This window comes from Taudactylus pleione, unplaced genomic scaffold (assembly GCF_031769625.1).
Source record: "Taudactylus pleione unplaced genomic scaffold, aTauple2 ptg000073l, whole genome shotgun sequence".
In the NCBI taxonomy this organism is placed as follows: Eukaryota; Metazoa; Chordata; class Amphibia; order Anura; family Myobatrachidae; genus Taudactylus; species Taudactylus pleione.
This window is the reverse complement of record NW_028284475.1, coordinates 3,017,501-3,030,427: the sequence shown is the minus strand read 5'-3', so window position 1 is coordinate 3,030,427 and position 12,927 is coordinate 3,017,501. Positions and strand designations below refer to the sequence as shown.

Genomic DNA, 12,927 nt, shown 5'->3' with positions numbered 1-12,927 from the left:
TGTGATGGACAGTTATCAGCTCTGTATACAGGGTATATAGTGTAATGCAGCATCTTCTGTCACACATCAGGATATTCTCAGTCATCATATAACTGTGTCACTCCCAGTAACCTTATATATCACAGTAGGATGTGATGGACAGTTATCAGCTCTGTATACAGGGTATATAGTGTAATGCAACATCTTCTGTCACACATCAGGATATTCTCAGTCATCAAATAACTGTGTCACTTCCAGTAACCTTATATATCACAGTAGGATGTGATGGACAGTTATCAGCTCTGTATACAGGGTATATAGTGTAATGCAGCATCTTCTGTCACACATCAGGATATTCTCAGTCATCATATAACTGTGTCACTTCCAGTAACCTTATATATCACAGTAGGATGTGATGGACAGTTATCAGCTCTGTATACAGGGTATATAGTGTAATGCAGCATCTTCTGTCACACATCAGGATATTCTCAGTCATCATATAACTGTGTCACTTCCAGTAACCTTATATATCACAGTAGGATGTGATGGGCAGTTATCAGCTCTGTATACAGGGTATATAGTGTAATGCAGCATCTTCTGTCACACATCAGGATATTCTCAGTCATCATATAACTGTGTCACTTCCAGTAACCTTATATATCACAGTAGGATGTGATGGACAGTTATCAGCTCTGTATACAGGGTATATAGTGTAATGCAGCATCTTCTGTCACACATCAGGGTATTCTCAGTCATCATATAACTGTGAAACTTCCAGTAACCTTATATATCATAGTAGGATGTGATGGACAGTTATCAGCTCTGTATACAGGGTATATAGTGTAATGCAGCATCTTCTGTCACACATCAGGATATTCTCAGTCATCATATAACTGTGTCACTTCCACTAACCTTATATATCACAGTAGGATGTGATGGGCAGTTATCAGCTCTGTATACAGGGTATATAGTATAATTCAGCATCTTCTGTCACACATCAGGGTATTCTCAGTCATCATATAACTGTGTCACTTCCAGTAACCTTATATCTCACAGTAGGATGTGATGGGCAGTTATCAGCTCTGTATACAGGGTATATAGTATAATTCAGCATCTTCTGTCACACATCAGGGTATTCTCAGTCATCATATAACTGTGTCACTTCCAGTAACCTTATATCTCACAGTAGGATGTGATGGGCAGTTATCAGCTCTTTATACAGGGTATATAGTGTAATGCAGCATCTTCTGTCACACATCAGGGTATTCTCAGTCATCATATAACTGTGTCACTTCCAGTAACCTTATATATCACACAGTAGGATGTGATGGACAGTTATCAGCTCTGTATACAGAGTATATAGTGTAATGTATCATCTTCTGTCACACATCAGGGTATTCTCAGTCATCATATAACTGTGTCACTTCCAGTAACCTTATATCTCACAGTAGGATGTGATGGGCAGTTATCAGCTCTGTATACAGGGTATATAGTGTAATGCAGCATCTTCTGTCACACATCAGGGTATTCTCAGTCATCATATAACTGTGTCACTTCCAGTAACCTTATATATCACACAGTAGGATGTGATGGACAGTTATCAGCTCTGTATACAGGGTATATAGTGTAATGCAGCATCTTCTGTCACACATCAGGGTATTCTCAGTCATCATATAACTGTGTAACTTCCAGTAACCTTATATCTCACAGTAGGAGGTGATGGGCAGTTATCAGCTCTGTATACAGGGTATATAGTGTAATGTATCATCTTCTGTCACACATCAGGATATTCTCAGTCATCATATAACTGTGTCACTTCCAGTAACCTTATATCTCACAGTAGGATGTGATGGGCAGTTATCAGCTCTGTATACAGGGTATATAGTATAATGCAGCATCTTCTGTCACACATCAGGGTATTCTCAGTCATCATATAACTGTGTCACTTCCAGTAACCTTATATCTCACAGTAGGATGTGATGGACAGTTATCAGCTCTGTATACAGAGTATATAGTGTAATGCAGCATCTTCTGTCACACATCAGGATATTCTCAGTCATCATATAACTGTGTAACTTCCAGTAACCTTATATATCATAGTAGGATGTGATGGACAGTTATCAGCTCTGTATACAGGGTATATAGTGTAATGCAGCATCTTCTGTCACACATCAGGATATTCTCAGTCATCATATAACTGTGTCACTTCCAGTAACCTTATATATCACAGTAGGATGTGATGGGCAGTTATCAGCTCTGTATACAGGATATATAGTATAATGCAGCATCTTCTGTCACACATCAGGATATTCTCAGTCATCATATAACTGTGTCACTTCCAGTAACCTTATATCGCACAGTAGGATGTGATGGGCAGTTATCAGCTCTGTATACAGGGTATATAGTGTAATGTATCATCTTCTGTCACACATCAGGGTATTCTCAGTCATCATATAACTGTGTCACTACCAGTAACCTTATATCTCACAGTAGGATGTGATGGACAGTTATCAGCTCTGTATACAGGGTATATAGTGTAATGCAGCATCTTCTGTCACACATCAGGATATTCTCAGTCATCATATAACTGTGTCACTCCCAGTAACCTTATATATCACAGTAGGATGTGATGGGCAGTTATCAGCTCTGTATGCAGAGTATATAGTGTAATGCAGCATCTTCTGTCACACATCAGGATATTCTCAGTCATCATATAACTGTGTCACTCCTAGTAACCTTATATATCACAGTAGGATGTGATGGGCAGTTATCAGCTCTGTATACAGAGTATATAGTGTAATGCAGCATCTTCTGTCACACATCAGGATATTCTCAGTCATCATATAACTGTGTCACTTCCAGTAACCTTATATCTCACAGTAGGAGGTGATGGGCAGTTATCAGCTCTGTATACAGGGTATATAGTGTAATGCAGCATCTTCTGTCACACATCAGGATATTCTCAGTCATCATATAACTGTGTCACTTCCAGTAACCTTATATCTCACAGTAGGATGTGATGGACAGTTATCAGCTCTGTATACAGGGTATATAGTGTAATGTAGCATCTTCTGTCACACATCAGGATATTCTCAGTTATCATATAACTGTGTCACTTCCAGTAACCTTATATCTCACAGTAGAATATTAATGGTTTCTTATAACATACATGTAATATTACTGGTTCTCTTATATACTTAACAGACCGGCCTAACAATGCAGCAAACATGGTCAGCTTAACAAATTGCCTTAAAATAGGGGCCAACTGCCAGCCCATCGTATCCACTCAATGCCTGGGTGGGGCCAACTGCCAGCCAATCACTATCCACTCAATGCCTAGATGGAGCCAACTGCCAGCCCATCACTATCCTCTCAATGCATAGATGGGAGCCATCTGCCAGCCCATCACTATCCACTCAATGCCTAGATGGGGCCAACTGCCAGCCCATCACCAGCCACTCAATGCCTAGATTGGGCCAACTGCCACCCATCACATCCAGTCAATGCCTAGATGTGGCCAACTGCCATCCCATAACCATCCACGGAATGCCTAGATGGGGCCAACTGCCAGCCCATCACCAGCCACTCAATGCCTAGATGGGGCCAACTGCCAGCTCATCACATCCACCCCATGCCTAGATGGGGCCAACTGCCAGCCCATCATATGCACTCAATGCCTAGATGGAAGCCAACTGCCAGACCATCACCATCTGCTCAGTGCCGACATGTGGACCAACTGCCAGCCCATCACATTACTCAATGCTTAGATGGGCACCTTCTGCCCTCCCATCACCATCCACTTACGGTATCTAACTCCCCTCCCAATGATACACAAGAAACCCAATTGGGCTGCTGGTGCCGCTGACCCAGTATGGTAGTGTCAGCCTAACCCATATATTGGTGGGGAGAACACCTCAAGACAGCCACTGCTACCGTTCTTTCTTCCAAAGAAGTTGATAACAACATATAAAAAGGGAGGGAGGATGGGAATGACTGCAGCAGAAGATCCACCCAGTACAGAGGAATGGTAATATGAAAAAAGAGACACCCCTGACATACCCACTGTTCCCTATTAGGACAGATACCCCACTTACCAACCAACAAGACTATACAAAACCATTAGCCCCTTGCTCCTAAATGTGCCCTGACCCTAGCCTAGAGGTTAACATCCACCCGACAAATTCAAAAGCTTTCTGTCTGCATCACTAGCTGACCCATATATAAGTGATCAACTGGTTTTATTCAATGTGTCATTTTGCAATACATACAATTTGTAATGTATAAAACTGTGATGTATTTTAGCAAATATGCTGATTCTATGTGTAAGCTGATAATGATTGTTTATGGAGAAGTTATGTACATTGTCTGTTAAACCCCTGAGGTGCTACTGTATAAGTGTAATAATATGGAAACTGTACAATATAGAAGGAGTTCTATCATTCCAATATGAGCAGGGACACCGAGAGATGGGGGGGAGTTGGCACTAATTACCCGGGCCCTGGCTTCCTGGAGGGACCTAGCGGGGGCCTGGGTCCAGCACTGCTCCCCCCCTCTTACATCACAGCAGCCCAGCACATGCTACTGTGTGCTCGGCTGCACTGGGAGACTGCTCATGGCTGTTAAGAAGCAGCCACAGCAGTCTCCTATGCCTGTGGGTGGGGCGATCAAGCTGATCGCGCCCCCCACTAGTTATGTATCGGGCTGAGGGGGCTTAGAGCGCCCCCTCCCCAGCGCACTGCAAAACGTTATTTTATTTTTTTTACAGAAGGGGGCGTGGCCACTCCTCCCGTGATTAGGCCACGCCCCCTTTTATTCGGGCCTGCTGCCACTCTTGGTGGGTCTAGATATGAGAGAGAGAAAGAGAAGAATAGGAAGAAGAACCTCATTTATACATCACTGTAAGTTTATACTCTGCCCCATACAGAGCTGTAACTAGACTTCTGGTGCCCTGGGCCAGAAGGAGCATTGGCGCCCCCCACCCATTTTTCAAATAGGGACATTAAACGTAGCCTCATGGGGAGGGCCATGACAAATCTAGTTTGTCCCATACAAGATGAAGGGATACTGATCCCTTTGTACCACAGTGTGAATCCAATGCATGCAGTGATGAAATTATGCAGAGGCGATGGGTTCGAGTCCCGGGTATGACAGTATTTTGAAATGTGTGTGTTAAATAAAGGAGGATGTGACTGAAGGTGCTTGTGGAGGTGGCCAGATGGAGGGGGAGTCAGCCAGGGAGGAGATAGGGGCGGCCAGGAGATGCCAGAATAAAAGAAGAGTAAAGCCGTACATCCACTACCCGATTAAACTGCACGATTACGACATCGTAGTCATGAAACTGCTCATTAATCGGGCACACAATGGACATGAAAATGTTGGAAACAACCAGCGATGTGCGTCCCCGCTGGTCGTTTGCGACATCAATCATCACCCGAACATGCTGGTTGATCTGCCAATAACGACAGATTGACCATGTTCGGGGATGAGGGAGGGTGCCTACACTAAACGTTCAATTGTTCAGTGTAGACACTGCAGGGGATGGGAAACGATGGTACTATTACGATGTCATAATCGTACGGTCTTTCCCCCGTCGCGCAGTGTATACGCGGCATAAGCAACAAGTGAGAATGATTATAAACAGAAAATTGACAGGCGCCACCAAACAGCGCCCTCTCCCTACCGGTGCCCTGTGCCGTGGTACATGTCACACCACCCTATTTACAGCCCTGGCCCAATATTACTTTTATCTACAAGACATCATGTCCTTGTGTTCCCCAGTTACTATGTTGGAGATGATAAACAAGGTCCAGTGTCCAGCAGTGCTCACTGATCTGTCTACTGTGAGAGAGGCCTGTAACATGCTTGGTGCGGGCACTGGGTCTCTGTGTGACTGGCTGCTGCATACAGGAGTGGATATATAATAATAAACTATATGGGCATACACAGTATCTCTCCATTTATGACATGGCAGCCATGATCTTGGAATCAAACATTAAGAATTCCCCATTTGGGGGCCTGGTCTGTATAAATGTTACTGTGACTCAGTGGAAGTAGTTATATATGTAATTTGTGTCCTGATGTTGCCCTGTGTAATGCTGGGAAGTACACAGACATATGATATCACTATCACACACTCACCTATCTGTATAGATAACACGTTGCTCCCCTTTGTCAGTCTGCCGGAGGGAGATGTCACATCACAGCGATATGTCCCAGAATCCTTCCCCGTAGCTGATGTAACTGTGTATGTAGCTGATATATGGAAATCCCGCACCGGCTGCTGATCTCTGTAGAAAGCAAAGTGTAGTCCTGTAGTAGCTGTGACCGGGTTACGTGTTGTGTCACAGGTCACAGTTATCACATCGCCCTCTGTCACTGATGATGGTCTATAAGAAATTGTTGGAAGACTAAACGTAGCTGAAAGGAATGATAAAAACAATATTAGTTACAGTGAGACACGTGGGTCATTTACAGCCAGCAAACACTACACGATAATGCAGATCTCATGTTGTACTATTGTGCTTGGTTCTGTGTTGTGCACAGCCCCCCCTCCACGCACAGTGTGCACAGACACCCCACCACACACACTATGGACACACACCCAACACACACACAGGCCCTCATTCAGAGGCGGTCGGAGGATGCAAGCGGTCGCTCAGAAACTGGGCGGCCGCTTGCATCCTGACCAGCCGCCTCTGTTTCGGTCGTTAGGCTGCGGGATTACACCCACAGCTCTAACGACTGCTAGGGCGATGGTCATGGACCATCGCGACCATCGGGGCTTACGACGAGACCCTAGGGTAGGGTCTCACTTGTCGTAAGCCCCGGAGAGCTTCTGGCTCTAGTGATGTCAGTAGGGGCCTCCCCCAAACGGTAGGCGTTCCCATGGGAGCGCCTCCGTTTGGGCTGCCACCCCCCCGGCCCGCCTTCCAAACGGGCGAGCTGTCAATCAACATCGACAGCTCGCCCCCTTTGGAAAGAGACCAGCTATGACCGGCGCTGTCGGTCGTAGCGGGTCTCAAGCATGCGCACGAAGGAGCCGGCTCCCTCGTGCGCATGCGCACTGGACAAACATCGAGCCGCCTCTGAATGAAGTCCACACTGTGCACAGCCCCTCCCCCCACACACACACACTGTGCACAGCCTCCCCCCCTCCCCACACACACACTGTGCACAGCCCCCCCATACACACACTGTGCACAGCCTCCCCCCCACACACACACACACACTGTGCACAGCCTCCCCCCCCTCCCCACACACACACACTGTTCACAGCCCCCCATACATACACACTATGCACAGCCTCCCCCCCCCCACACACACACACACTGTGCACAGCCTCCCCCCCCTCCCCACACACACACACTGTGCACAGCCCCCCCATACACACACACTGTGCACAGCCTCCCCCCCACACACACACACACACTGTGCACAGCCTCCCCATACACACACTCACTGTGCACAGCCCCCCACACACACACACTGTGCACAGCCCCCCCATACACACACACACACTGTGCACTGCCTCTCCCCCCCACACACACACACTGTGCACAGCCTCCCCATACACATACACACTGTGCACAGCCTCCCCCCACACACACACATACTGTGCACAGCCTCCCCCCACACACACACTGTGCACAGCCTCCCCCCCACACACACACTGTGCACAGCCCCCCCATACACACACACACTGTGCACAGCCCCCCCAACACACACACTGTGCACAGCCCCCCCCACACACACACACACACACTGTGCACAGCCCCCCCCCACACACACACACTGTGCACAGCCGCCCTATACACACACACACACACTGTGCACAGCCTCCCCCCCACACACACACGCACTGTGCACAGCCTCCCCATACACACACACTGTGCACAGCCCCCCACACACACACACACTGTGCACAGCCCCCCCATACACACACACACACTGTGCACAGCCCCCCCATACACACACACACTGTGCACAGCCTCCCCCCCCACACACACACACTGTGCACAGCCTCCCCCCACACACACACATACTGTGCACAGCCCCCACCCACACACACACTGTGCACAGCCTCCCCCCCCACACACACACTGTGCACAGCCCCACACACACACACACACACTGTGCACAGCCTCCCCCACACACATACACTGTGCACAGCCTCCCCCCCCACACACACACACACTGTGCACAGCCCCACACACACACTGTGCACAGCATCCCCCACCACACACACTGTGCACAGCCCCACACACACTGGCCCTGATTCAGAGCTGGATGCTCTGACTGAGCGCTCGCTCTGAATCAGAGCCATCCTTATCTTTTTTAAGAGCGGCCTCCTGGCCGCTCGCATAGCTGTGGGTGACCAACCACAGCTATAGCGAGCAGCCAAAATGATGTTCGCGATGGTCAAGACCATCGCGACCATCGGGCTTGAGACGAGACCCTGCGGTAGGGTCTCGCTGCCGCAAGCCCTGGAGTGCTAGCCAAAACCACTCCCACTGACATCACTAGTGATGTCAGTGGGGCCGGCACCAGACGGTAGGCGTTCCCATGGGAACGCCTCCATCTGGGCAGCCAAGCCCCCGGCATGCCCACCAAAGCGGGCGTGCTGTCAATTACCATCGACAGCATGCCCCCTTTGGTGCGAGACCCATAGCGACGGCTTGGCCGTCGTTATTTGGGTCTCGCGCATGCGCACAACGGAGCCGCCTCTGTCGTGCGCATGCGCACTTGGCCAACATCGACCCGCTTGCGAGCACTCATCGCTCGCGAGCAGGTCTGGCCCACTGTGCACAGCCCCACACACACACACACACTGTGCACAGCCTCACACACACACTGTGGGTACAGACTCACCCCTGGTCGCTGCCTGTGCTCCTACTGTATGTGGTGTTACTAACAATTTCTTCCATCTCTGAAAAAAATTGCTGGAAAATGCAGTTTGGATAAAAACATAAATATTGTTTCACGCCATATTTTCCTGAGGAAGGAGAAGGAATCAGGGTCAGGAATGAATTCCGTCTCCCATTTCCGTCCAATAAGAAAAACTATTTTTATGTTACATTTTGGTGACAAATTACAGACAATTCTCCCCATCTGTGATATGTAAAAAACCATTTACTACTTGTGGGAGCTCTTTCTCCTCAGACGGATGTGATGGACAGTTATCAGCTCTGTATACAGTGTATATAGTATAATATATCATCTTCTGTCACACATCTGGATATTCTCAGTCATCATATAACTGTGTCACTCCCAGTAACCTTATATCTCACAGTAGGATGTGATGGGCAGTTATCAGCTCTGTATACAGGATATATAGAGTAATGCAACATCTTCTGTCACACATCAGGGTATTCTCAGTCATCATATAACTGTGTCACTTCCAGTAACCTTATATCTCACAGTAGGATGTGATGGGCAGTTATCAGCTCTGTATACAGGATATATAGAGTAATGCAACATCTTCTGTCACACATCAGGGTATTCTCAGTCATCATATAACTGTGTCACTTCCAGTAACCTTATATATCACAGTAGGATGTGATGGGCAGTTATCAGCTCTGTATACAGGGTATATAGTGTAATGCAGCATCTTCTGTCACACATCAGGGTATTCTCAGTCATCATATAACTGTGTCACTCCCAGTAACCTTATATCTCACAGTAGGATGTGATGGGCAGTTATCAGCTCTGTATACAGGATATATAGTATAATATATCATCTTCTGTCACACATCAGGGTATTCTCAGTCATCATATAACTGTGTCACTTCCAGTAACCTTATATATCACAGTAGGATGTGATGGGCAGTTATCAGCTCTGTATACAGGGTATATAGTGTAATGCAGCATCTTCTGTCACACATCAGGGTATTCTCAGTCATCATATAACTGTGAAACTTCCAGTAACCTTATATATCACAGTAGTATGTGATGGACAGTTATCAGCTCTGTATACAGGGTATATAGTATAATGTATCATCTTCTGTCACACATCAGGGTATTCTCAGTCATCATATAACTGTGAAACTTCCAGTAACCTTATATATCACAGTAGGATGTGATGGGCAGTTATCAGCTCTGTATACAGGGTATATAGTGTAATACAGCATCTTCTGTCACACATCAGGATATTCTCAGTCATCATATAACTGTGTCACTTCCAGTAACCTTATATCTCACAGTAGGATGTGATGGGCAGTTATCAGCTCTGTATACAGGGTATATAGTGTAATGTATCATCTTCTGTCATACATCAGGATATTCTCAGTCATCATATAACTGTGTCACTCCCAGTAACCTTATATATCACAGTAGGATGTGATGGACAGTTATCAGCTCTGTATACAGGATATATAGTATAATGCAGCATCTTCTGTCACACATCAGGGTATTCTCAGTCATCATATAACTGTGAAACTTCCAGTAACCTTATATATCACAGTAGGATGTGATGGACAGTTATCAGCTCTGTATACAGGATATATAGTGTAATGCAGCATCTTCTGTCACACATCAGGGTATTCTCAGTCATCATATAACTGTGTCACTTCCAGTAACCTTATATATCACAGTAGGATGTGATGGGCAGTTATCAGCTCTGTATACAGGATATATAGTGTAATGCAGCATCTTCTGTCACACATCAGGGTATTCTCAGTCATCATATAACTGTGTCACTTCCAGTAACCTTATATATCACAGTAGGATGTGATGGGCAGTTATCAGCTCTGTATACAGGGTATATAGTGTAATACAGCATCTTCTGTCACACAGCAGGATATTCTCAGTCATCATATAACTGTGTCACTTCCAGTAACCTTATATATCACAGTAGGATGTGATGGACAGTTATCAGCTCTGTATACAGGATATATAGTATAATGCAGCATCTTCTGTCACACATCAGGGTATTCTCAGTCATCATATAACTGTGAAACTTCCAGTAACCTTATATATCACAGTAGGATGTGATGGACAGTTATCAGCTCTGTATACAGGATATATAGTGTAATGCAGCATCTTCTGTCACACATCAGGGTATTCTCAGTCATCATATAACTGTGTCACTTCCAGTAACCTTATATATCACAGTAGGATGTGATGGGCAGTTATCAGCTCTGTATACAGGGTATATAGTGTAATGCAGCATCTTCTGTCACACATCAGGATATTCTCAGTCATCGTATAACTGTGTCACTCCCAGTAACCTTATATCTCACAGTAGGATGTGATGGACAGTTATCAGCTCTGTATACAGGGTATATAGTATAATGCAGCATCTTCTGTCACACATCAGGATATTCTCAGTCATCATATAACTGTGTCACTTCCAGTATCCTTATATCTCACAGTAGGATGTGATGGGCAGTTATCAGCTCTGTATACAGGGTATATAGTGTAATGTATCATCTTCTGTCACACATCAGGGTATTCTCAGTCATCATATAACTGTGTCACTCCCAGTAACCTTATATATCACAGTAGGATGTGATGGGCAGTTATCAGCTCTGTATACAGGGTATATAGTATAATGCAGCATCTTCTGTCACACATCAGGATATTCTCAGTCATCATATAACTGTGTCACTTCCAGTAACCTTATATATCACAGTAGGATGTGATGGGCAGTTATCAGCTCTGTATACAGGGTATATAGTGTAATGCAGCATCTTCTGTCACACATCAGGATATTCTCAGTCATCATATAACTGTGTCACTTCCAGTAACCTTATATCTCATAGTAGGATGTGATGGGCAGTTATCAGCTCTGTATACAGGGTATATAGTGTAATGCAGAATCTTCTGTCACACATCAGGGTATTCTCAGTCATCATATAACTGTGTCACTTCCAGTAACCTTATATCTCACAGTAGGATGTGATGGACAGTTATCAGCTCTGTATACAGAGTATATAGTGTAATGCAGCATCTTCTGTCACACATCAGGATATTCTCAGTCCTCATATAACTGTGTCACTACCAGTAACCTTATATCTCACAGTAGGATGTGATGGACAGTTATCAGCTCTGTATACAGGGTATATAGTATAATGCAGCATCTTCTGTCACACATCAGGATATTCTCAGTCATCATATAACTGTGTCACTCCCAGTAACCTTATATCTCACAGTAGGATGTGATGGGCAGTTATCAGCTCTGTATACAGGGTATATAGTGTAATGCAGCATCTTCTGTCATACATCAGGATATTCTCAGTCATCATATAACTGTCTCACTTCCAGTAACCTTATATCTCACAGTAGGATGTGATGGACAGTTATCAGCTCTGTATACAGGATATATAGTATAATGCAGCATCTTCTGTCACACATCAGGATATTCTCAGTCATCATATAACTGTCTCACTTCCAGTAACCTTATATCTCACAGTAGGATGTGATGGACAGTTATCAGCTCTGTATACAGGGTATATAGTATAATGCATCATCTTCTGTCACACATCAGGGTATTCTCAGTCATCATATAACTGTGTCACTCCCAGTAACCTTATATATCACAGTAGGATGTGATGGGCAGTTATCAGCTCTGTATACAGAGTATATAGTGTAATGCAGCATCTTCTGTCACACATCAGGGTATTCTCAGTCATCATATAACTGTGTCACTTCCAGTAACCTTATATATCACAGTAGGATGTGATGGGCAGTTATCAGCTCTGTATACAGGATATATAGTGTAATGCAGCATCTTCTGTCACACATCAGGGTATTCTCGGTCATCATATAACTGTGTCACTACCAGTAATCTTATATATCATAGTAGGATGTGATGGGCAGTTATCAGCTCTGTATACAGGATATATAGTGTAATGCAGCATCTTCTGTCACACATCAGGGTATTCTCAGTCATCATATAACTGTGTCACTTCCAGTAACCTTATATATCACAGTAGGATGTGATGGACAGTT

General features: G+C 45.2%; 1 pseudogene across 1 annotated transcript in view; it reads right to left on the bottom strand.

Annotated features, from left to right (window-relative positions):
- Window positions 1–12,927, bottom strand: part of LOC148532530 (platelet endothelial cell adhesion molecule-like) — an 81,602-nt pseudogene that overhangs the window by 47,450 nt on the left and 21,225 nt on the right. The window contains exon 5 of the transcript XR_015877705.1: window positions 6,112–6,396. The product of XR_015877705.1 is annotated as a platelet endothelial cell adhesion molecule-like (transcript). The remainder of the gene's footprint in view (window positions 1–6,111; window positions 6,397–12,927) is intronic.